The sequence below is a fragment of the Phocoena phocoena genome, chromosome 12, assembly GCF_963924675.1.
Source record: "Phocoena phocoena chromosome 12, mPhoPho1.1, whole genome shotgun sequence".
Lineage (NCBI taxonomy): Eukaryota > Metazoa > Chordata > Mammalia > Artiodactyla > Phocoenidae > Phocoena > Phocoena phocoena.
Window position 1 is genome coordinate 58212769 of NC_089230.1, and position 27131 is coordinate 58239899.

At 43.9% G+C, this 27131-nt stretch overlaps 1 protein-coding gene and 1 pseudogene across 2 annotated transcripts in view; one reads left to right on the forward strand and one right to left on the reverse strand.

The window, feature by feature from the left end:
* The window catches only part of FAXC (failed axon connections homolog, metaxin like GST domain containing), a 74018-nt gene that overhangs the window by 36712 nt on the left and 10175 nt on the right, over window positions 1–27131 (forward strand). The window lies entirely within an intron of this gene.
* Window positions 13179–13591, reverse strand: LOC136132144 (small ribosomal subunit protein eS12-like; annotated as a pseudogene).

The following is a 27131-nucleotide window of genomic DNA, read 5'->3' on the forward strand; positions in this document are numbered from 1 at the left end:
TGCATGTGGGCTTTCTCTAGTTGTGGTGAGCGTGGGCTACTCTTCCTTGCGGTGTGCAGGCTTCTCATTGCGGTGGCTTCTCTTGATTCGGAGCACGGGCTCTAGGTCCATGGGCTTCAGTAGTTGTGGCATGTGCGCTCAGTAGTTGTGGCTCGCGGGCTCTAGAGCGCAGGCTCAGTAGTTGTGGCCCACGGGCTTAGTTGCTCCGCAGCATGTGGGATCTTCCTGGACCAGGGCTTGAACCCGTGTCCCCTGCATTGGCAGGCAGATTCTTAACCACTGCGCCACCAGGGAAGCCCGACCCCTCTGTTTAAAGCAGAGATACCCTCCATGTAGTAGGTGCTTGATTGTCACCTCAGGCAAGAAGGGCACACATTGTCTATTTCCATCCTCTGCCCCAAAGGGTAAGAGTCTGAAGAGAATGAAAGATGTAAATATTAAAAACAAATGTTAGGTTTTGGGAAGCAGTGTGGGTGGAGGCAGGCAGCCTCGTGGCCGCACAGGAGGGAGTTCTGGAGTCAGATCCCTGGGCTCAGACCTTGGGCTCCACCACTTGCCAGCTGTGCAACTTCACATGAATAACTTGTTTTTTTCACCTGTAAAATGGGGGTCGGAAGCTAGAGAGTGTGAGGACTAAAGGTGCTAATTTATGCAATATACTTACTACGATGTCTGGCACATAATAAATGCCAAATAAGCTATGACCATTATCACTTTTACAGATTTTGTATGTAATACAAGTTCACTAGGAACATTGTTTTCTGGGGAAAAAAATGTTTGTGAAGAAAACCTTTTTTCTGATTTTTAAATTTATTAGTTAATTATAGAAATTTGAGGGACTTCCCTGGTGGTGCAGTGGTTAAGAATCCGCCTGCCAGTGCAGGGGACACAGGTTCAAGCCCTGGTCCAGGAAGATCCCACAGGCCACAGAGCAACTAAGTCTGTGTGCTGCAACTACTGAGCCTGCGCTCTAGAGCCCGCGAGCCACAACTACTGAAGCCCACGTGATACAACTACTGAAGCCCGCATGCCTAGAGCCTGTGTTCCACAAGAGAAGCCACCGCAGTGAGAAGCCCGCACACCGCAATGAAGAGGAGCCCACGTTCACAGCAACTAGAGAAAGCCCGCGTGTAGCAACGAAGACCCAACACAGCCCCAAATAAATAAATAAATAATAAATTTATAACAAAAAAGTTTTAAAAAATAAAAATATCAGAAAAGTATTTAAAAAAAAGAAATTTGGTAAGGTTCAGAAAATCATAGAGAAGGAAGATTAAGTCCTTCATCTTATAATGTACTGCTCACCACAGTTACCATTTTGGTGTGTATCTTTCCAATATTTTTATGCATAATTTTGAGTCTTATATATGATTACCTGTATTATATGTGTGTGTATTTGTGTACACACATATATAATCTTCCAACCTGTCTTTTCCCTGTTGAATATATTGCACATATTTTCCTCTATTATTAAGTATTCTATACCATGCAATTGTGTGTGGCTGGTATCATATTTGTTGCCATAAAAGCTGACTAAGATTCACCAGTAAAACTCTGTTGTGCGCTCTGCCTCGCTCATATTTCTGTCCTATTATTAATCCTGAGTCTACAGGTATGCACATGAAGTGGAGGGAAAATAAGACAGAATGAACAGAAGAAATATGTAGCTGTATCCCTCATTAGCATAGAGATCCCCGGCTGTGGCCATTAGAGGTGAGATTAAAGTAAGAATAGAGGATGGAATCTGGTATAAAGGAACAGCACCCATTTGGCTGATGAGGAAACCGAGGCACAGGAAGGTTGAGTGACTTGTCCACAGCTGCGCCAGTCGTAAAAAGTGGAGGCAGGAATCAAATCCAGGCTGTCTGACTCTAGTCCCCTGCTATTTCCTGGCCCAGCAGCTACCCTGCAGTTCCTTGGGAGCTGAGACTTAAAGTGGAGTGTGTGTTATGTTATGTCAGGATGACTCCTTTAAAGCATTGTCTGAAGTTGCCAGAACTTTAACTGGCAAGTTAAAATGTAATCTCCAAGGTAATTTTACAAGCTGTTTTATGATGCTGATCTTGGAGGCTGAGAGCAGCACAAACTATGGAGTCTCATCATTGATGTCCATTTCCTGGGCTTTGTGAGTTGAAGTCACCCCCATCCTGCGGAGGCTGGCTCCCAACAGAGATGTGTTAAAACTCCAGGCTGAAGTGTACAGGTACTTGAGGAGAAAAGGTCTCTTTTTTAGGAGCTGTTATTGAAAGAACCAAGTAATAAAGTGGAATTTGTAAATGAAAGTGAGAAAAACAAGCTGATTTCCAGCCAACTATACTTGATTAATATAAAGTGGAATGCACTTTCCCCTCCTGGTCTGAAGCCTTTTGTTGAGTCATGAAAATGGCTTGGGGAGTCTTTATTTTTCAGAGTGTTGCCATTGGGTTGGCACATGTCAAAGAGCCAAATCTGGGCTTCCCTGGTGGTGCAGTGGTTGAGAGGCTGCCGGCCGATGCAGGGGGCGCGGGTTCGTGCCCCGATCCGGGAAGATCCCACATGACGCGGAGCGGCTGGGCCCGTGAGCCATGGCCGCTGGGCCTGCGCGTCCGGAGCCTGTGCTCCGTCAGGGGAGAGGCCACAGCAGTGAGAGGCCTGCATACCGCAAAAAAAAAAAAAAAAAAAAAAAAGAGCCAAATCTATTGGTTATTTTAATAAACACCAATGTGTGATTTTGGCTATTTATTAAAGAGGAAAGGGATGCAAAGTAGTGCTTCCTTTCAAAGGCAGCAAAGTAAGTCATTTGCCACATGTGCTTCATGTCACCCTTTTCAGCGTGTATAGTTACAATGTGGTATAATTTTTCAGAATGATTGTATTTTGCTATTGAACTGAAAAATAAAATCATTTAAAATTTATTTGTTTATTTTTCAGGTTGTAAATAATTTCGTTTTTTAAATGCATAGATATTCAACTGATCACTTAGTTCTTTAGTTAAATAATATATAGAAGACTAAAACTGGCTTTGTGATTAGTAATAGAAAATCTCTAGCCCATTTTTAATCAGAAATGCCTTTGGGGTTCCATCCCTCCAGACTGAAAAACCTTGCTATGGAGCAGAAGTTGTGATGTGGTATATTAATTTTGTATCCTGCAACTTTACCGAATTCACTGGTGAACTCTAGTAGTTTTCTGGTGGCATCTTTAGGATTTTCCATGTATAATATCATGTCATCTGCAGACAATGACAGTTTTACTTCTTCCTTTCCAATTTGGATTTCTTTTATTTCTTTTTCTTCTCTGATTGCTGTGGCTAGGACTTCCAATGCTTTGTTGAATAAAAGTGGTAAGAGTGGTTATCCTTGCCTTGTTCCTGATCTTAGGGGAAATGCTTTCAGCTTTTCACTGTTGAGTATGATGTTAGCAGTGGGTTTGTCACATATGGACTCTATTATAAGAGAGCTGGTCTCAGAGAGCTGGGACTCCAGAGCAGGAAGCCGGGATCGGTAAGAAATAGATTAGGGGTCTTGTAGCTACAGCACGGGAGCTGCTCTCTTTGGGGAGTGTGGCTTAGGTTGTTGCCCAACTTTTTCTGCATTAAAAAAAAAAAATTATCTATTTACTTTTGGCTGTGTTGGGTCTTCGTTGCTGCACGCGGGCTTTCTCTAGTTGCAGCGAGCGGGGGCTACTCTTCATTGCAGTGCACGGGCTTCTCATTGCGGTGGCTCCTCTTGTTGCGGAGCACGGGCTTTAGGCACGCAGGCTTCAGTAGTTGTGGCATGCGGGCTCAGTAGTTGTGGCTCGTGGGCTCTAGAGTGCAGGCTCAGTAGTTGCGGCACACGGGCTTATTAGTTGCTCCACGGTATGTAGGATCTTCTGGGACCAGGGCTTGAACCCGTGTCCCCTGCATTGGCAGGGATTCTTAACCACTGTGCCACCAGGGAAGTCATTTTTCTGCAGTTTTATGCTCCATGTCTTGTGGTTCTCAAGCTTCTCCTGGTCACAACGTAAGATTGCAATATGATGCTTTTGGAAAGCAGCTTTTGTCAGGTGGACCGGAACTAAGGGTTATTAAGGAAAGTTGAGGTGGCAGCTCCTTGTGTGTGGGCGTTGGGGGTGGGTTGAGGCTGGATCTGAATTTCTTCTCTTGTCTCTAACTCACCCTCAGGCTCAGGCTGGGGAAACAGGCCGCAGGATGGGTGTGTCGGTGGTATTGATAGTTCAGACTGTTACAAAGGGGTCTTAAAGAAGCTGTCCATTTACCTGATTGTGACGAAGCAGCACAGAGGACTGAACTCTAATGTTTGTTTGCTTTTGACTGGACTTTTATAGACCCTGCATGGTGACATAGCACTTATGTCATGGGAAAAGCAAATGAATAATTAGCAGCTAGAGTTGATTTGGGAGACATACTCATATGGGGGAGAATAATAAAGGTACAGTTTCAGTTATGAGGCTCAGCTGGGCACTGTTGGTGGGCAATAAATAACTGCTGGATGAATGAAGGAAAGAATGAATGAATGTCAGGACACGTTTAGCAGGTAGCCAATGTGGCAGTCCAGGATCTGTGGATCTGAGAGTACTTTCTGAGTAAAAAATTGAAATTTGTGAATGCTTTTAAGAGCATTCATTGTTTGAGCCCAGAAATAGTGCTGGGCTCTCTAGGTGGAAACTGCAATTTCCTATCAAAGAATGTTCTTTTCAGCCATGGCTAGAGACCTTAGGAGGGAGAGTATACTTGTAGTAATTAGAATGCAGACTGAAAGATAATGCCTTTGACTTAGGACTGTATGAGTCTGACTGTATGGGCACACATGCATTTAGCTCTTTGAGAGGGGCTGTGAGCAAGTTGGGGACAGCCCTGGCTACTAGAACTGCCACCTGAGGGAGATCTTGTAATATTTATAATAGCAACACTTGTGAGAAGTGCCACCCTGGAGGAGTACCAGGTGCAATGAGGGCATTTTTTGCAGGGGAAACTGACATGGTCAAGAATACTTTGAGGGGGTGACATTTAAGCTGGGCTCTGAAGATAAACGGGGGTTAGGCAGGCATGTGTGTGGGGAAGAGGAATTGGATGCGGCAGGGAGGAGATGAGCGTGGAACGTGGAAGGAACTTCGCCCGTGAAGGCTCTGAGTGGAAGAGCAGCTGGGAGCCTTCAAGGAATGAAAAGATGGCCAGTGTATCTGGAAACTGTGTGAGAGCAGAGGTGTGGCATGAGGTGGAGGTAGGCAGGGGCTAGATCATACAGGCCTTCCACGTCACGTAAAGAACGCAGGCTTTGTTCGAAGAGCAGTGAAAGCCATAGGAGGTTGAAAGTAGGGAAGAGGCGGGACCTTATTTATGTGTAACCCGCTGGAGGGGCCAAGGGTGGATTCGGGGCCCAGTGAGGACGCTGGTGCAGTCCAGGAAAGGTAAGATGGCGTTTGGACTACGACCATGGCCATAGAGTTGGGCATAAAATTTAGTGATTTTAAATGTGTGTGGGGAGGTGGGAGGTGGTGATGGAGAGGGCAGGGGTGAGGAATAACCAAGTTCTCAACACGAAAATTGAGTAATAAGCAAAGTAGCCATTCCCAGAGCTGGGGATCACTGGAGAGAAGGGGGCGATCACGAATTTCAGTGGTGGATATGCCGAGTTTGAGATCCTGGGAGACAGGTGCATGAGTGGAGAGGAAGTATAGGAAAATGGCAGCCTTTTGAATCGGTGGAGAAAAGATAAATTAATTCAGTGAAATGGTGTTGGGACAGCTGGCTAACCATCTGGGACAACCTAAGTCCAATCCAGACTTTGTCATATACCTGAATAAATTCCAAATGGATTAAGCACTTCAGTGAAAAAAATAAAACTGTAAAGATGCCAGGATAAAATACGGGAAACATTTATATAATGTTAACTTGGGAATATTTTTCTAATAATGTCACCAAAGGGAGAAACTATAAAAAGAAAGGTTGGATTGGTGGATTACGTGAGAAAAAGAAAGCAAACATCACCATAAATAAAGTTAAAATTGAAATGGTAAGTTGGAAAATGTTTGTGACATGTGACAAAGCAATATTACTGAACTTGTGAAGAACTTCTGCAAGTCAGTAAGAAAAGTGAGTGCCTGAAAGGGAAAATTGGGCAAAAGACATAAAAAGGTAATTTGCAAAAATAATACAAATAATAAACACATGAAAAGTGTTCCATTTCTTTAGTAATCAAAGCAGTGCAAGTTAAAAATCAGGCACCACTCTGTCAATCAAACTGGCAAAGTTTTGTTTGTTTGTTTTTTTTTTTAATAGTGTGAAGTAGCTGCAGGGGTGTGGAAGAGGCACTGACCTCTGTTGGTAGGAATAAAAACTAATACTTCGGGCTTCCCTGGTGGCGCAGTGGTTGGGAGTCCCGCCTGCCGATGCAGGGGACACGGGTTCGTGCCCCGGTCCGGGAAGATCCCACATGCCGCGGAGCGGCTGGGCCCGTGAGCCATGGCCGCTGAGCCTGCGCGTCCACAGCCTGTGCTCCGCAACGGGAGAGGCCACAACAGTGAGAGGCCCGTGTACCGCAAAAAAAACCAAAAAACAAAAAAACTAATACTTTCTGAAGTTGAGTTTCACAGTTTCAGAAGTCATAAAATTGTACATATTTATCAATACAGCCGGCTGTCTTTATCCGCCTGGGTTCTGCATCTGCAATTCAACCAAGCGTGGCTCCTGTACTGTGTTTAGGATCCGAGATTGGCTGAATCTGCGGATGCGGAACCTGCGGATGTGGAGCGTCGAGTAATGGACTTGAGCATCCGCCGATTTTGATATCTGCGGGAGTCCTGGAACCGATACCCCGAGGTACGACTATTTACTAAATAATTAAGCCTGTTGGGGTTTTTCCTAAGAAAAATATTACAAAGATTTTTATCTATAAAGAAGATTATAATACTGAAACATTGAAATCTTATGGTTATTAATAGTATGAATTTTTTTTTTTTTTTTTTTTTTTTGTCCAGAGTGCTCGGTTTTTGTTTGAGATGGCAACAGGAAACAAGTTACTAGGCACTCACAACTCTCTCTTTCCCCACCCTCCTCTGCCCCCCTTATATTGTCAACTTTCCCTTCTTTTAGGGCAGCTCAAGGTTTAACCATGGCAGAGCACATAAAGATTGGTATATCCTTAGGTGCCCACTTGTGGACCGTTTGTGAGTAATTTGCATTTTTCTCTTTAGAAAGAGTGATGCATTTCATCAGTTCTCTTTGGTCACAGGCATACCCAAAGAAATTATTATTACTGCCAAGGGTGCTCTATAGAGCTGAGCAGAAAGCTGTAATGTCAGGAGATTGAGGTTTGTGGTTTGTAAGAGAGCTCAGGACATTTAAAGTTTTTTTAAGGATATGAAGTTAAGTGACAGCAAGGATGAAGTCTTAACACTCAACTCATAATTTGCTTCTATATAGAATGTTGAATTGAAATCTAAACTAGGTGAGAAGGTCAAAAGAGAGCATTTCAGTATTTTTTAACAACTAAAGACTAACAAGCAAACTATTTGAACATTATTTTTGTATCAGTTATGCACTGGGTGCTATGCTAGACTCTTGGGAAACAAAGACAAATAAAAATGGTGTTTACTTTTAGGAAGCTTATAATATAGCAGAGCTCACGTTTCTAGGCTCAAACGATATCCTTGTATGTGAAGAATTTCCCATGTGATCTTGGAACTCTGATTGTAATCTTTCAGAAATGAGGAGGCCAGGAAAAATGTCAGAAGATGGAGATAGGAAATCATCCCTGTTTCCAAAAGGGGATGGAGAAAGTAGATTCTCATAATTAAATAAAACACTAGGATGAATTATTGAATAGATGGCTGGTTTTCTTGAAGGACTATTATTGGTTCATTGTGAATAAATCATACCAAAAAGGACTGTAGTCATCCCTCGGTATCCACTGGGAATTGGTTCCAGGACCTGCCGCTGATACCAAAATGCTCAGATGCTCAAGTCCCATAGTTGGCCCTTTGTATCTGCGGGTTCCACGTCATTGAATTCAACCAACCTCGGATCACGTACGTATATAGTGTATTTATTGAAAAAAATCCGCGTATAAGTGGACCTGCAGCAGTTAAAACTCAATGTTGTTCAAGGATCAACTGTACTGTGTTTTCGTGACTTGCTGGACCTACTAACTGGATAGACGATCCCTTGATTTCTTCAAATCACTGGAGACTGTCTCTCATGATACGCTTGTGCAAGATGGCTGGTTTTTACAGGGGGCTTCGTGGATGCATATGGTGCCACCAAGGTTTCTTGAGAGGTCTGGTTGGGGGGTGGGGAGAGCGAGCCCTTGATGGCTGGATCTTTCCACCCTTTCTTCACCTAGAGCAGCTCCTCTGTTATCTGTTTATGTATTGGGAATCTCTTTCATTTTGTTTGATAGAGAACTTCTCCTACCAAAGAAAAAAGTTTGAAAGCCCCTGGATTAATTGGTGGTGGGTGCATGGTTGGTTGAGTATCTGTAACCTCCACAGTACCCATTAATGGACTGATATCACCTGAATCTCCAGGGACACTGCTCTTGACTTTTCTCAAAGACCTGTTGACAACTTCAAAGACAAGCTTAATGGTTTTTGAATGACTCCACGTGGAAGGATAGCTAAAAATTGGACAGAAAAATCGGGAATCAAAGCTGTCAACCTTAAGAAGAAGAAACCTAATAGGGATAAATGTCAAATTCTGTACTTAGGTCCCCAAATTGAGTTGCACAGGGTGGGGAGAGGCATATGAAAAAAGATTTAAGGATTTTAGTTGACTTCTATCTCAGTATGTCACCAGCCTGATGGGCTTCCAGAGGTGCTAATAAAAACCTAGCCTGTTTAAACAAAGCATAATGTCTCGGCTTAAAAGTTGTTTCTGGGGCTTCCCTGGTGGCGCAGTGGTTGAGAGTCCGCCTGCTGAGGCAGGGGACACGGGTTCATGCCCCGGTCTGGGAGGATCCACGTGCCGCGGAGCGGCTGGGCCCGTGAGCCATGGCCACTGAGCCTGTGCTCCGCAACGGGAGAGGCCACAGCAGTGAGAGGCCCGCGTACCGCAAAAAAAAAAAAAAGTTGTTTCCTCAAGGAAGCCTTTCTGGAACTTTCTCCCAGGGTGTGTCAGGCAAACCTGTTCCATGCTCCCAGGCCCCTGGTACTTTCTTCCCCAGAGCACTCCCTGTACCTTCTCTGCATGGTAGGCTTGACTGTCTCCTCAGCTGGACTGGACACCAGGCCTGGTGGGTTGGTTTCTGCCTCTAGGGCCTGAACAAACGCCTGGCACATGTTAGGCTTTCAGCAAGTGTTTGTTGAACAAAGGATGCAATTTTCAGTTCTGGGAGCCATCTTTTAAATGGAATGTGGCCAAACTCAGGTGTATTCAGAGAAGGGTAGTTAAGAAGGTGGTTAGTCTCAAAAAATTTTCCTATGAGGAATTTGAATATACTGGGCATGGATAATGTGGAAAAGTGCAGATATAAGGGTCATAAAGTAGCTCTTTTCAAGTGTTGAAAGTGGGTAGTGACTTAGCTGTTGTTGCAGGTGATGGGCATGTTTGGGCAGAGGAAAGGAGGACAGAGGGGGACTGGGGTGTGTATGAGGTGAAATAACAGATTGCAACTCAGGGTAAGACAGCACTGTAGAGCAGACCCATCTAAAGTTGGGAGGGCTTGTCTTATGATGTGGTCGGAGCTGCCGTTTTCTGCAGTCATACCCTGAGAGTGAGAACCACTGTCAGCATAGCTGAGGAGTCTTTTTACAGGCAGTACGATGTTTAAGTAGAAATGGTCTTTGGGGGTCCTTTCAGTTCTAATGATTTGGTGATTTTATATTCATTCTCTAGAGAGAAGAGCAGAGACAGTTTTCCAAGTTATAAAGCATATAAAATATGTTTGTCATTTACTATAGGGCTGGTGTGGGTGCTGGAAGGAGGACAGGTGGGTAAAGAGCCGTGGAAGGGGCCACATGAGGGAACTGTCTTGGTTAGGGTGACCCTGGGTGGGTCTGTCTTCATGGTTCTTAGCCCAGTCCTTCCTTCTTTCCGTGTCACAAACCTATTACGCAGACTGCAGGGGTTTTTTGTGTGTGTAGATAAATTTTAGACACTGTTTCTAACAGCATCCTGAAGATGTTGTAGTCTTACAGCACCCCTCAGAGATAGTTATTTCACAGAAGGGAAAGCCAAATGAGGGTCAGAGAGACGAGGGAACCGGTCTCGGGCTGTGCAGCTAATGACAACGCGTTTCTTTTGCTGCAGGACAACTTCTGTATATTTGCATTGGTGGTTTGTTAAAATCACCTGCAAGAATAGTAATAATTTGGCCTGGAAACCATAAATTCTATTTTTACCTGTATTGATTGGGTCCCCGTGAGCGCTTAAGCTTTTTACAACTTCATGTCGGAATCCGATGCTAACTGAAGTGAACTGATCTACTCTGAAAGATCCTTACGTATTATTCAGTAACTCTAAATTGCTTGCAGTTGCTAATGGAGAGGACCATCAGATCAGATGCTCAGAGAGCAGCAGCTCTTCTCTTCAGGCATCCCATCCATTCCAGACTTCCAGAAAGAGGGAGCAATGGAGGCCTGGGGGCCTGGCCATCTTAAAGAACCAGGGATTGGGGGAGGTCAAGCCCTGCTCATCCTAAAGTGTTTGCAGGACTTCCCTGGCGGTCCAGTAGTTATGGCTCCACGCTTCCATGGCAGGGGGCACGGGTTCCATCCCTGGTCTGGGAGCTAAGATCCCACATGCCCTGCGGTGCAGCCAAAAATAAAAAAATAAAAATAAATAAAGTGTTTGCATCGTTATGGGGAAGAGGCAGTTGTGGCTCATTTCTTTTCCAGGTTCACTGTTGCTATCTCAGTTGGTAAAAATACGTTGATTATTCACGAAAACAAAAAGAAGTGACTTTTAGCAGATTAAAATGAAATGCTAATCAGTGCTGAGTTCTTGGAAATCTTTGTGGCTTATTTAGCAACACAAATTGGTTGATGCAATTCTGACAGAAGCAGTCTGTTTTTTGCTTTATCCTGGGGGTGTTCCAGCTGTTTCTTCCCTGAGAAAAGTGACTTTGTGTTTAAATTTTCAGGGTTCCAATTCCTGAATGATTAAAATAAAAGAAAAAAGGAAAAAGATTCACAAGATAGTGCCATGTAGACAATAGATTCTGAAATCTTATGTAGGTATGTATGTGTTAGGGATGAACACAGAATGAGAAGGCTCAGTGCTTTTCCTGGGTCGCCAGATATGGAAACCCTCCGCATTTGTGTCGTGGGATTGGGGAACTTTCCCTTTCCACTCCTCTCTAGTTCTTGTGGCTGGACTAACACACAAGACAGTTACAGGAGAAAAAGAAATTTCCATTTGCGAACATGCAGGTCTGATAGAAATGGTACCTAAGAAGTGGCCAAGGAAGGGAGCTTTTATATTTTTTAGACAAAGAAACAATATGCGAGGAATTGACAGGACAGAGAAACTTGGGTTTTGGGTGCTCAATTAGTGAAGAATCTAAGCAGGGTTTGGGCTTGGGGTAGTCAATTAAAGACATAATGAGGTTTGTTTATACAGGCTTCTCAGCCCTGAATTCCCTGTCTCCGAGTGGTAAGGGTGTCCTTCTACTTCCAGAGGCAGGGAGTACACCTTCCACACGGGAGATTGGTTTCCTGTTTTCAGGAAGACAGGGAGGAGGGTCAGAGTGTCCATCTTGCATTGGCCATTTCTTAAGTGACTTTAATTCAAAATAATCGATATGCCACTGTGACATGTTTTGAGTGGCCTGCCCTGAGTCCCAACAGTGTTCTTTTGGGCTGATTTGACTGAATTTGACAAAATTCATTGACTAGACTGCCTAACTCGGGAGGAATTATAATTAAATGGTGACTTGATGTATCCTAGTACATTAAGTCAGTTGCTTGGTCCTTGGTGAACCAATCAACATATCTTAGCCCACCTCACTCCCACACTTGAGCATTGATGCCTCCAGACCTCAGGCTTCTTCCTTCTTCCCCTTCCCCCCACCCTATTATTTCATTTGCTCCTTCCCAAATTTACTTCCCTCCCACTCAGCCTAGCCTGAGATCCATCAGGGAAGCTGCTATCTCCCCAGGGTCCTCCATCCCACAGCCCAGCCCTCGTGGTCTGCATCCGGCAGTGCTCCGGGCAGCTGGGAGGCCTCCCTCTCCTCGCTGCACTCAGTTCCATCCCCTCCACCCCTTCCCCTCAAGTTATCTCTTCCCTCTTTCAACCCTTATTTCTTTTTTTTTTAATAATACGTTTTATTTTTAATTTTTTTTTACATCTTTATTGGAGTATAATTGCTTTACAATGGTGTGTTAGTTTCTGCTTTATAACAAAGTGAATCAGTTATACATATACATATGTTCCCATATGTCTTCCCTCTTGCGTCTCCCTCCCTCCCACCCTCCCTATCCCACCCTTCCAGGCGGTCACAAAGCACCGAGCTGATCTCCCTCAACCCTTATTTCTTTACAGCCTCCTTCTACTTACCATATAAGTCTTCCCTGTCTAAAAAAGATACCACTCCATACCTCATTATTTTGTAATAACCTATAAGGGAAAAGAATCTGAAAAAGAATATATATAACTGAATCACTTTGCTGTACACCTGAAACTAACACAACATTGTAAATCAATTATACTTCAATTTAAAAAAAGTTAAAAAAAATACCACTCCACTTCTGTCCTGTCTCTTGCCTTCCCTTCACACAGAAGCTTTTTATGAAATGAATCAGTAGTCATTCTCTTCACTTATCTCCCATTTACATCATGAACCACTGTATCCTGACCCCTGGCCCCCAACCCACCTGTCTGCAGAGCGCTCTTGAAAGGGTAAATAACACCCTGCCTTATTGCCAGATCTTATTAAAGCCAGATCTTATTGCCTGCCTTCTTAAAAGACTTATTTTTCTTTTGGCCTTTTAGTTATTAATTATTATTATTTTTCAAGAGCCAAGTTTTTTTATTTGTTCATTTCTTTTTTTTTTTTTTGCGGTACGCGGGCCTCTCACTGTTGTGGCCTCTCCCGCTGCGGAGCACAGGCTCCGGACGCGCAGGCTCAGCGGCCATGGCTCACGGGGGCAGCTGCTCCGCGGCATGTGGGATCCTCCCGGACCGGGGCACGAACCCATGTCCCCTGCATCGGCAGGCGGACTCTCAACGACTGCGCCACCAGGGAAGCCCTATTTGTTCATTTCTTGCATTTGAAGTAGTTCTCAGTGACATCCTCGGCCTGACTGAGACTCTTTGCCTTAGTCCTTGGCCACCACGCAAGTGCAGCAACCACTTTACGGAGCTTCCCTCTCTTGTCAGTTTTACAGAGGCCCCCTCATTCCCCTAGTTTCTTGTTGTCATCAACTTGAATTAGGTTGATTTGGTGTTCAGTACAAACAGCCTCCACCGGCTTGACCCACACAGGCTCATCCCACGAAGATGGACGCGAGCACACAACGATGGGCTTGGTGCTGGTCTAAGGCTTTGGCAGCTTCCCGAATTCCACGTGCGAGGCCATCGGTGGGTGAGGGTGGTCTTCGGTACCTCCCGTAAAGTGTTGTTAACATCCGTTACGCTTTCCAGCAGCAAATCAATGCCTTCCTCAGCCATGGCTGTAGGTTACAGGTGGAGCTGAAACTGGAATACACCCGCCAGCTTGGTGGCAGCAGGGAAAGAGAAACTTTTCTTTATTTTAGTTTTTAATTTTGGATTTTTAGAAGTAGGAAACTTTTACCTGAAGGAGAGGCTTTGAGGAGTCTCTTCCCTGCTGTAAGGCTGATGGAAATGACATTTCTTGGGTGTGTTGAAGTACAGAGGATTCAGGCTTCCTCTTCCCCCGGAGGCTTCATTCTCCACTTCAACTCCATTTCCGGGCATGAGATGAGGAGGCATTAATCTCCTGCTGTTTCAGGTGTCGTGGGATTGTTGGCTGGGTGTGTGTGTGTGTGTGTGTGTGTGTGTGACCTTCTAACACATGCAGGTGCATACTTTCCATGTATTAAGTCATTTACTACTCACAGTGATCCTGTCCGTGGGGAAACTTAGGCACAAAGAGGAAACTTGTCTGGGAACACCCAGCTATCATGGATTTGAATGGAAGTAGTCTAGGAGGACCCAGAAATCATTGCCGAACACTTTTTAGCCTTTATCTTACTCATTGGCTCTCTCTGACCCTTTTTCCCTGCTCCCCTTTTTAGGTTCCTTAAATGTTGATTGGTCTCAGAAGTCAAGCCCCCCACCCTCTATTCATCTCCTGAATCCAGCTGTTTTCTGTATCTTCACTTAGACGTCCCACAACCACGTGAGATTCAGCACATCCCCAAACAGAAAACCCCTCAGCCTCCCACCGAACCAGCATCCCCTCCTGTGGCCTCTCTCTGTGAATGGCACCATCCTCCATTCAGTTATTCAAGCTGGGTGCCAAAAGTCCTTCTAGATTTCTCCTTCTCTGTTGTCTTCCACCTGGCTTTCAAAGCCCTAGACTGCCTGGGCCCTGCCTTCTTTCCAATCTTATTTCTTAACCCTCACCTCTTGCCCACTGTGGGCCAGCCATCCTTGTCTTCTCTCCGCTTCACAAACACACCAAGCTTATGCTAACCCTGGGGCACTTGTCTTAGCTGTTTCCCTTGCCTGGAATTCCCGGTCTCCAGATCTGTGCATCGGTAGATCCTTCTCGACATTCATGTCTCTGGGTAAATTTCAGCTCCACAGAGAGGCCTTCCCTGACCACCCAGTCTAACACAGCTGTCACTCACCCTCTATCACATCACCTTACTTTAATTCTCTGCATTGCACTTATCACTGGCTGATGCTTTCTTATTTATTGATTGATTTGTTTATCATCTCTCCATGGGATGTAAACTCCATGAGAGCAGTGACCTTGTCTGTTCTGTTAGTCCCAGGATCCCAGCACCCAGAGCTGTGTCTTGCCTATAGTCAAAATAATATTGATAAGAGCTGACATTTGTGGAGCATTTCCAGTGTGCTTAGGCAGATAGTAGTACAATATATAATACCCTCATGTGGTAATATGTACTTTCATAATAATATGTAGCGTGTATTATATATTAATTATATAACATACAATATAATACATATATATTACACATATGATATATGTGTACTATGTAATATAAAATACCTACTATGTACAATATATATCATATGTACATATATATGTGCGTGTGCATGTATATCCTCATGGTAATATAATAACAATACCTGTCCTCATATGGTTTGGTGAGAATTAAATGAGGCAGTATTAGTAACATCTTATTGTGATTATCATTGTCATTAGTATTATCATGCCTGGTTTGTAAATGAGGAAACTGCGGTACACAGTGGTTAACTACCTTCACAGGATCACGTGGCTGAGACGGGGTGGGCTCAGGCTTGGACCCAGGAGTCTCGCTGTAGAGCCAGATGCTCAGTAAGCTCGCTGGGACCTCACCGAACACCTTAACCTCTTAGCTCCTTTCTGCCCCACAGCCATAGGAGGAGCGCCCAATGTCTGTTGCCTGGATTTTGCCACAGATTCTTAGCTGATGTCCCAACCTCCAGGTCTGCTTTTGAATTCTACTAGCGTGGTCAATCTAAAATGTAAATCAGAACTGTTAGGCTCCCAGGTCTCTTAGACTAAAATCCAAACTCCTTTTCTTCATAAGCTGAATTCTCTTCACATCTCTGCCCATATTTCCTACTTCTTCCCCATGTGCACCTTTATTCCTAATGAACCAAATTACCCTTGGGTCCCTGAACACACTGTGGTGTTCTGCAGCTTCCTGCAAAACAGAGGCTGTTTCCCTTGCCTTGCTTAATTTGACAGATTCTCAAAGCTTGTTTCTATTACAAACTTTCTTAGTGTTCTCCCTAACCTCCTCCAACCCCATGGGGCTGCCTGCATTGGGTGTTCTCTTCTCTCCTGTTTCACTTTGTGCACAGTTCAGTCATGGAAGTACTATATTGTACTCTTCTGGGCTCCTGCTGTGCTCCCCTACCCCCCAACCTCCAGCCTTCCCTCAACCTTTCCTGTGGACGTTATCATTTTGACTGGCTTCCCTCCACCCCTGGCACCTAAGAGAAGGCCTGGTAAATATTAGGCACTCAGTAACTATTTGCTGAATGAATACTAACTTCCAAAAGGAATTTGAGGCAATCCTATATAAGACAGAGCATTATAATATATTCAACATTAATATAAACATTTCAGAAACCAACTAGAAAAAAGTTATGTTCTTGGAATGAGTTTATTCCTGGAATTGGGCACAATTTAACTTTGAGGTTTTTGGCTACCAAGGTAAAAAGGGAGGTGTGTGGGGGCAGTTTCATCTTCATTTTCTAGGGAAAGGAAAAGGTTCTTCCACTGAGACAAGTTTTTTCATGGTCCTGAATTCTAGGAAGAGATTCTTCCACGGAAAGGAGATTGGATTTCCTTAAGGACAGTATTTTTGAATGTAAACATTTGTAAAAAATTTTTCTTAATAAAAGCTCAAGGTTTAACGTTGAAATGCAGCTCCAAAGGCATTTGTTTGGGGTCCTACTTTAATACAGTGCCTGTAATTTTTTTTTTTTTTTTTTTTTTTTTTTTGCGGTACGCGGGCCTCTCACTGCTCCGGACGCGCAGGCCCAGCGGCCATGGCTCACGGGCCCAGCCGCTCCGTGGCATGTGGGATCTTCCTGAACCGGGGCACAAACCCGCATCCCCTGAATCGGCAGGCGGACTCTCAACCACTGCACTACCCGGAAAGCCCAACAGTGCCTGTATTTTTTATTTGGATATATTTATTATAGGGGTGGAGCTTAGAGAGCCTAGAGATTTTGATAACTTACCCAACAACCATAGCCCAGGCACCTCTTATCAATAGATCCACTTTCCAATGTAAGTTATTTTTTGGGAGGGGAAGTGTGTGGGTTTAGGGCAAGCTTTGGCAAGTCCTGAATCAGCTATTTTACATTTGGGTCTTTGGTGACTACCAGCGGTTTAGCTTTTCCATGTTGTTCATTGAAGAGATTTCTTGCATTAGACACCAGGTGGTCGGTCCACCTTTGGAGGATCTCTCGTCAGAACTTAAGGGCCTGCACAACTACTGAGCCCGCATGCCACAACTACTGAAGCCCGCGTGCTTAGAGCCTGTGCTCCGCAACAAGAGAAGCCACCACAGTGAGGAGCCCATGCACCACAACAAAGAGTAGCCCCTGCTTGCCACAACTAGAGAAAGCCCGCATACAGCAACAAAGACCCAACACAGCCAAAAAAAAAAAAAAGAAAAAAAAATTAATTAAAAAAAGAAAAGAAAAAAGAACTTAAGGGCCTGGCTTGTGCTGCCTGGTTCGAAGGCCATCTTGCCTTCATGAAACAGTGAGCTCCAGCAGTGTGGGGCAGGGCCACAGTAGTTCTTCACAAACTATTAGCTCAAGCACCTATATAAGCCCTGGCTGAGCCTCAGAGTGGTACATCCTAGAGTTCTGTGCCATCAAGTATTGGGAGGGATAATTTTGTTCTAAAAGATTTAAGAACAAAGTATTATAAAATGGTCTGCATTCACTGAAAAATATATTTACTGAGCACCTGTTGGGCGCCGGGCACTGGTGGGTACCGGGGGATACAGTCTTAGTACCCAGGTAGAGCTCACCGTCTAGTATGATTTCTGTCTTCACTGATTTTACAATCTAGACAGAATCATAAGAGAACCATTCTGATGAGACTGTCAGGGCATCCATGTACCAAATAAACTCCTAGGTAGCTGAGTTCATTCACCTATTAGATGAGGATGATTTAGGATTGTCCTTTTAAACATTGGGAGGGTTTCTGCCAAATGTTATCATTTGAGATTTAGCATAGTCGATACAGTCTCTTCCCTTGGCCCCTTGTCAGTGAACAAGATCAGGTATTTTTTTGTTTTGTTTTTTCATTATGAAAATTTTCAAACACACAGAAAAGTAGAATAGTAGTCCAATGAACAACTTTATAACCATCACCTCTATTCAATAGTTGTTAACATTTTGTCATATTTGCCTCAACTATTTTTTTTCTTGATGTGGGTGTGTTTTAAAATTAGTTACAGATATCATGACATTTAACCTCCAAACACTTTTGAATGTAGCGCTGATATTTTCGTCATGTGGTCAGCAGCCTCCAAGGTGGCCCCCAGTGATCCCTGCCTCCTGGGATTCATCCTCTTCGGCAATCCTCTCCCATTGAGTGTAGGCTGGACTTACTGATTCGCTTCTAAGAAATAGAATATGGAAGAAGCAATGAGATGTCCCTTCCAAGATTAGGTTATAAAAAGATTGCAGCTTCTGTCTTGGGCATCCTCTCTCTCCTGTTCTTGATCTTTCACTTGCTCTGATGCAAGCCAGCACGGTTGTGAGCTGCTCTATGGAGAGGTCCACGTGGCAAGGAACTCATCTCTGGCCAGGAGCCAGCAAGGACCTGAGGCCTGTTAACCATGTGAATGAGTTTGGAAACATCCTCCCCTAGTCAAGGCTTGAGATAACTGCAACCTGGCTGACATCTTTTTTTTTAATATTTGGGATTTTATTTTATTTTTTTAATTTAAAAAAATTGAAGTGGGCTTCCCTGGTGGCTTAGTGGTTGAGAGTCCGCCTGCCGATGCAGGGGACACGGGTTTGTGCCCTGGTCTGGGAAGATCCCATATGCTGCGGAGCAGCTAGGCCCGTGAGCCATGGCCACTGAGCCTGCGTGTCCGGAGCCTGTGCTCCGCAGCGGGAGAGGCCACAGCAGTGAGAGGCCCGTGTACCGCAAAAAAAAAAAAAAAAAATAGAAGTATAGTTTATTTACAATGTGTTAATTTCTGCTGTACAGCAAAGTGACTCAGTTATACACATATACAAATTCTTTTTTTATATTCTTTTCCATTATAATTTATCCCAGGATATTAAATATAATTCCCTGTACTATATAGTAGGACCTTGTTGTTTATCCATTCTGTACGTAATAGTTTGCATCTACTAACCCCAAACTCCCAGTCTATCCCTCTCCCTCCCCCCTCCCCCTTGGCAACCACAAGTCTGTTCTCTATGTGTGTGAGTTTGTTTCTGTTTCATAGATGAGTTCATTGGTGCTGTATTTTAGATTCCACATATAAGTGATATCATATGGTAGTTGTCTTTCTCTTTCTGACTTACTTCACTTAGTATGATAATCTCTAGTTGCATCCCTGGCTGACATCTTCATTGCAGCCTGTGAGAGACCCTGAGCCAGAGGCACCCAGCTAAAGCTGCCTGGATTCTTGACTCACAGAAACTGTGAGGTAATAAAATTTGGCCTTTTAAGCTGCTAAATTTTTGAGGAAATTTATTATGCAGCTGTCAATAACAAACACACCTACATAGCTCCAATCCCATTAATCCTAGTAGGCGCCTCTTTGAGCAGCTGCTGAGCTGTGAAGGGTACAGCCAAGTTGTCAAGAGGGAAGAGTGCTTATCCTGCTATGATGGGCGGCAGGCATCGACTTTCAGTTGCCTCAAGTTGCATAGATAAAAGGTTTTACATCTTTTAGAAGTAGAATCTTATCTTTTAGTCTCTCAGGAGACTATTATTACTACCCATTCTGATTTTAGCAGTGTTCTTGTCTTGGCTCTGAAGAAACCTGGATCTATTCCAAGATTGTAGAGCTTGGCACACAGGAGGTTTCTGTCTCTGGATTCAATGATCTTTGAGAAAGTAGTGTGCAATGGGGAGAGAGTTATGTGGGACATTCTTAACCATCTAATGGTCAGGATACATGGACAAGAATGTTCAGTAGGGGAGTAATAAGGCCTCCCACAGAGTAGGAGCTAAAGACTCAGTCCTACACTCGGAAAGAAGCATCACACAGAATTGTATGTGATATCCAGCATACTCATGCGCATATCATTTGAGAAGGTATCAGATTCCCAATTTTTTTTTTTTTTTTTTTTTTTTGGCCATTCTCAGACCAGGGATCGAACCCAGGGCCCGGCAGTGAAAGCGCTGAGTCCTAACCACTGGACCACCAGGGAATTCCCCAGATTCCCATTTTTAAAGATGAGGTCAATAGCAGTTTGGTTTCATCCAAAGGGATCTATGCCTATTGTGTGAATCTGAGTAAGGTCCACCACTCTGGGCAGGTGCTAAACAGTTCTGGTGGTTAAAGGTTTTGCACCGGTTTTTGGTGATTGCTCAGATCTTTGAAAATGGTTGAAGATCCTGGATTCCAGCTAAGGTGAAACCTGGAGTCCATAAAATGATGACAGATCCTCCAGAAATGTGGAGTCTGCTTGCAGGGCCCTGATGGCCAGACAAAAAACCTGCCATTAGAATCTGCTACTATTCGTCTTTCTTAACAGAAGGATAAGTTCCTTATAAAAGGATTTGAATTTAAATTTCAGCATGACATTGAATTCAGTCTGATGTGTTGTTTCATTAATTAAACCATATTTAGGGGCTACCAGATAGTCTTTATTGAATAAAGAGACAGAACAGCTGGTTCCTCTGATTACCCAAATACAGAATAGCCAGGGCAGAAATGAAATGAAGGGGAAAGCCTCTCTTGGGATGTAGTTTGAGTTGGGTGCTCTATATTCTTTACCCTCAGAAGGTGTACTTGGGAGAGTGAAACAGGGGAGACCCATAGAACTTTTATACCCCTCAAATCTCACTGTTTCAGTTGAATGTCTAGTCATATTCGAAAGCAGCAATATATCAGCAACTTCAAGAAAAGAGATAAATAAGAAGGCCGATCATCAGTGAGTCAGTAACGCTGCGTCATCATTAGAGATGTTAGCTATGGTTCTTGAAGACTTCCAGAAGCTGCTGTTTAATGTTATTAAATTATAATAATAAGTGAGTTGGAGCAGGCGTCTGCCTCCTCCTGAGAAATATTTTCCTAAACTGGATTTCCTGTGTGTGAAATTTTTCCACAACTGGTACAAATCCTTTATCCAAATTTCCTAAAGTTACAGTATATGTGCAGGAATGCCTTGAGTGCATGGAGTTCAGAAGGTGCTCAGAAACCTTAATAGGAGGACTGAAGTACAGAAGAGCAAGTGCAATCCCATCCTTATAGTGGGGAGTGAATGTTCATCCTTGTCTCATCCATAGGGAATTTTAAGAGCTGGGACATCAACAAAGAGAAGATTGGGAGGAAGAGGTGAGATGATTGATATTGGTGGTCATTGGGGAAGGGGTCAAGATAGTTCATACTCTCTGGAAAAAATTTTCTTGTATGTTCTTCTAGAGAATTTTGTAGAAGATTGGAGGAGTATCTAGTTGCCTTCCAGAATGAAATCTGAAGAGGGATTAAATTTAGGGGCTCCTTCTGGTATCCCCCCCCACCTTTATTTTTTTCCAGAGTGTGAGCCAGTTGGTGCAACTAGTAAATGTCAGAAAGTTGTCAAAGTTAATGGTTTTAATTCTGATATTTACTCATAAGGACCATTAATAACCTCATATATAAGATAGCACCACCCCCCTCATAGTTGAAAGAATCACATATTCAGTGATTTTAGAGTATGCTGGGAATATGAACAAGAGCTCTTTAAAGGAAGTGGCCTGCCATATGATTTCTGACAAAGAGAGGTCTGACCAGGAGTGTAAGAGAGACTAGAGCATAGATTTCCTTCAGCTTTGCCCTCTGGGAGAGTCACATGCAGGAAAAAGAGCTTCAAGGATGTGTTCTTTGAAGGTTGGCTGGTAAGATTACTGTGACCTGTGCTATCCTTGGGGAAAGCACTCAAAGTCTTTGTCTCTCAAGTGTTCTTTAAGTCCCAGTTAATTAAAGGTTGAGAGAGGGACAATTAGAAATAGGAATGATATCAACATTGACTTCACTGGAGTTATCTGCTTATAAACCCATCAGTGCTCAAGTATAGGGAACGCTAAGTAGGTGAAACTCGTAATTACTCTTAATTCTTAGATTAATAGAAAAATGAGTGCTTGAAAATCTTTTGACTATTCATCTTTAATTTCTCTCTAGAACGATATTCTCTCCACAGCCAGTCTTTTATCTTCTGCCACTTATAGCATTTGGAAATTTAGCTAAATGGCAGGAATGGAGCTGATAGTGGCCAGTAAAAGCCGGGAGCAGAATTAGTAAGGGAATAAGTGGATATAATTCAGAGGTCCATTTCTATAGCTACTTCCGGTGCTCTGAAACAAACATCCTGCCCACTATCCCATAGTGATATATGTGAACACAAGTCATCGGTTTTTACTTAGAAGTATGTTAGTGGAGACTTACTTTCCTAGGGTGTTGTGCAAAATAAATATGGCCGTAAATTCTTTGTGTGATTCCAGAGGAAAGAACTGGGATCAATGGTAGATGTACCAAGGGGACATATTTTGTCTCAGTGTAAGGAACTATCTAACCAGAGAATTGCCTGCCTTGCCCAGGAAATGAGGGAGAAGTCCCTAGAGGGGCTGCAGTTGGGGACTATCTGGTAGGGAAATGGGAGAAGGGATTTCTTCACCGCGTGGGAGGTTAGACTGTTCTGCCCACAGCTGTAGTACTTGTTCTATTATTGTCGACGAGCGTAAAATAATTCCTTATGTTAGCATAGCACCTTCTAGTTTGCAAAATGCTTTCACATTATTACATTTTCCAATCCTTATAATAGTTCTCTAATCTAACAAAAGACAGATCAAACATACTTCAGGCTATCAACACCTTGACTGATGATTTCTACTGTGATAGGTACCAGATGGACAGAAAAGTAAAGCAGAGGGTTACCTGCCCTCAAGGAGATTAAAAACTACTTGAGGAGATAGGACACACACATAAATAAGACTGTGAGATGACGTGTGAATTCCTAACGAGTGATCTAGACCAGTGGTTCTTAAAGTGTCGTCCCTCAGCAGCATCAGCATTACCTGAGATCTTGTTAGAAAGGCAGATCCTTGGGTGCCACTCCGTACCTACTGAATCAGAAACTCTTGGCTTGGGGATGCATGGGGGATAAATCAGTAGTTTTAAAAAGCCCTCTAGGTGTTGCTGATGCATGCTCGAGTTTAAGACCACTGACATACTCTAGTCTGGACCAGTGGTTCTCAAACTTTAGCGTGCGTAAGAATCATCTGGAACAGCTCTATTCAAAGTGTGGTCTAAGAACTGCAGGCTCTCCAGGGAATTTTTATGCCTCTAAAGTTTAAGAAACACTGACCTGGAAGCTTGTTGAAACACAGATTTTCTCCCAGTCTCACTCCCAGTCATTCTGATTCAGTAGATGGGACCTGAGCATGTGTGATGCTGATGCTGGCATCAGGCTATCCTTTGAGCAGCCCTGCTCTAAGCAGTTGTCCCTCTGGGGTTTGGCAGGGGAGTGGGCAATGAGAGGTGCTAGGGGAGTGGACAGTGCAGGTAGCCTTCCTGGACTGGAGGAGGGAGAACTTGATCTGAGTCATAAGGGAAGGGTTGGGTTAGACAAGTGGAGGTAATTTGAGACAGGAAGGATGGGATGAAGGATGGTGATGGGATGAGCTCCCGGCATATTTGACTGAAGTAGAGCTCTCACATGAGGTAGACCTTGTCTTGTTCTGCCAGGGCCTGGAGAGACCTATCTGCTGGCAGCTCTCATGCATCCTCCCCGAGGAAGAGGCTGAGAGGCAGACAGGAGGCAAACAGCCTAGACCAGGAGTGCTTCCTCATTTGCTCTGTTTTGCGGTCCCTTCCTTGGTGGGACTTTTAAGATCCATGTTGCTCTCTATTTGTCCTCTCCTCATCCCTTAGGGAGTCCCATGTACCCTGGGTCCCTCACCTCCCAGTGTTTCTGATATTTTCAATCTTTATTTGCTCTCACCAATGGTTCATGCTCCACACACCAAATCTGGGGGCTGGCAGGGAGTTACAGGTGCTCAGATATCCCTCAGCTCCTTCTGTCCATCTCTACAGAAACTGGGGGGGTGGTTTACCTACTGAAAATGAGGCTTGAGTTGCCTCGTCACCCAAGCCTGCTCCTTCAGTGCCCTTCAGAAGAGCCCGTAATGTTTTGTTTTTGCTAACACCCTCCACTAATGAAAAATGGGCTCACTTGGTGAAGCCTGGGCGTGCTGCAGACTTGAGACTTGGGCTTGTCCTCTGCATCTCTAAGCAGAGTCTAATCTAAATTCAGTCTCCCTCTTAAAAATACTTCCTGCCAAGCTCAAAAGGCCAAATCCAGAACAATTTGAACAGCAAAAAGAATAATGAGAATACTGGATTATAGGCCATAGAATAAAATATATATCGACAAGTGCACACTTAAATAAATAATGGAATATGTCAGTAAATGGGGGATGAAGGGAGCAGTAGTATTTGGATCAATACATGTAGAAGGATTGAGAGAAATAGAAAATCCTGATTAGGCAAACACCACAGTAATAATTGTTTCAGATGACATCTACTGATGGATGCTAAAATTAGTGGGCCAAAGTTTGAGGAGAAACAGGATATTTATACAGTCTCAAAGTTTCTCTCCCAAGGCTATTAATTGCAAAAGGAAAAATAGTGACATTACAGTGAAGAAACCTTATAGACACCACCTTCACCGCATGGTCAAGGTTAACATCCCCAGTGATATGGACATATGGACATTGTGGACCCCCTGATATGATGCCCCGAGAAGGGGTATTAGGGTTCTCCAGAGAAACAAGCCAATAGGAGATCCAGATATAGATATCTAGATCTATCCATGTCTATTTCTCTTCTATAATAAAGTTATATTGACTCATACAACTATGGAGGCTGACAAGTCCCAAGATCTTCAGGGTGGGTTGGCAGGGTGGAGACCTGGGAGGGCTGATGGTGTAGTTCCAGTATGAACTGGCTTAAGACCAAGAAAGAGCCAATGTTTCCATTTAAGTCTGAAGGCAAGAAAAAACCCATGTCCCAGTGCAGAGGCAGTCAGGCAGGAGGAATTCTCTCTTACTCCGGGGAGAGTCAGCCCTGTTGTCCAATAAGGCCTTCATCTAATGGGACGAGGCCCACCCACATTAGGGAGAGCATTCTGCTTTACTCACTCTACCACTTAAATGTTAATCTCATCCAGAACACCCTCATAGAAACACCCAGAATAATGTTTGACCACATAACTTAGCACCCGTAGTCCAGTCAGGTTGGCACATAAAATAACCATCACAGAAGGGTTCATAAAAATCATGACTACTCTAATTATTAACCACCTTAGACAAACCCAAGTTGGTGAAAATTTTACAAAATAACTGACCAGTATTCTTTAATAAAGGTGTCAAGGCTATGAAAGACAAGGCAAGCCTGAGGACATTAGAGGAGACTAAGGCAAGCTGATAACTAAATGCAGTGTGGGATCCTAGCTGGTACCCTGGAACAGAAAAGGATACTAGTTGAAAAACTAATAAAGTTTGAATGAAGCCTATAGTGCAGTTAATTGTATTATATTGATGTTAAGTTTTTAGTTTTGGTAAACGTAGCGTGATTACCTAAGATGTTAATCTTAGCAGAAGCTGCTTGAAGGGTATACAGAAAGACTGGAGGATTTCTTAGTAACAGAGGGTATTTTTATATTCTTTAAATTTATAACTGTCTTGTGTGTATATGTACATATAATTGTGTATCTACCATGAAGGCTAAATTCTATCCTTTTTTTGGCAAGTTCCTTTAAAAACCTTAGACTTTTGTTCTTTTTTTCCTTCTGTTTTCTGTGTTCCCTCCTGACTAAAGCATCCTTTTGTAAACGTCCACAGCTCAACCCTCTTGCTGTTGCATGGAGGGTCTTTATCCCTGAGGTGGTTCCCCTCACGGCATATTGTACAGAGCAGAGAGCATCAGGCTGGGAGTCAGGAGGCCCGGGTGCCAGCACTTTTAGTCTGGTTCTGTTACTGACTCAGTATCCTTCCAGTTTTAACATTCTGAGCCAAGTGGCAAATTTGGGCTGAACACTACACGCGTTAGTTGATGTATGCATCCAAATGATTATATTTAGTATTTTTTCCCTTTTATCAAGGTCTTAAGTGCTCTATTTTTAGGTTTCCTAAGTTTATTTTTTTGTGACACGGGGGCCTCTCACTGTTGTGGCCTCTCCCGCCACGGAGCACAGGCTCCGGACGCGCGGGCTCCGGACGCGCGGGCTCAGCGGCCATGGCTCACGGGCCCAGCCGCTCCGCGGCATGTGGCATCCTCCCGGACCGGGGCACGAACCTGTGTCCCCTGCATCAGCAGGCAGACTCTCAACCACTGTGCCACCAGGGAAGCCCGATTTCCTAAGTTTTTATAAACTCATGTACGTTTTTTCCTCTTGCCCCCCCAAAGACTTTGGAGTCTACAACAGAATTCACAGTTTACTCTGGCATTTCCCTTAGACTCTTTCCTTTTAGCATTTTAAGGAAATCAAAATTCTGGGGGGCCAGGAAGCCAGTGTAGCTCTCCTTTAACTTGTTTTCTCCTCTCTGAAACTGGGTCATATGTGTAAAAGTGAGATTTGAAACAGGGCTGTCTGAACTGAAAGCTTCTATTGCCCTGAGACGGCTTTGAAAGGAGGCTTCTGGTGGAAAGATGGATAGAATCTACCAGATGGAGAGAAGTGGGGGGCACATATGGGTTTTGGGGGGCAGAGGTGTGGCAGTGGGAAGCATGAAGCATGCTGGGGAGTGGAGCTGTTCTGGGTCTGCTAGGGTAAAGGAGGATGAGGGACAAAGCTGGAACATGGGTGGGAACAGAGTGCGATGAGCCTTGGATTCCAGGTTGAGTTTGGACTGTATTTCATCACCCATAAACCACTGAAGGTCTTTGTGAAAGGGAGTGCCACAGTGAAAAGAGCGTCTTAGAGATTTAAGTATGGGTGGGATATGGAATGGACCAGAGAAACAGAGGGTCTCTCCTCATGAGTGCTGGTGTTTGATGAGTTAACCAGATACGGCGCTAAGCGCTTTAGATGTGTTATGTCATTTAATCCTCACAGTAGCCCTAAGAAATACCCTTAATATCATCCCCACTTTCCAGATATGAAAGCTGAAGCTTTGCGAGGTTAGTTAATGACCAGGCTTTCCGTAGTGAATAACAGTGTGGCAGGATGTGAAGTAGGATGGATCCGTTTCCACCTGGGCTGCCTCTTTATCCTGCAACACAGTGGCCTGGAGACTACCTGGGGCAATTGTAGTAGGTAAGATGTGATGAGTCCAGGTGATAAGGCCTGAACTAGGTCAGCCGTGGTAGAAAAG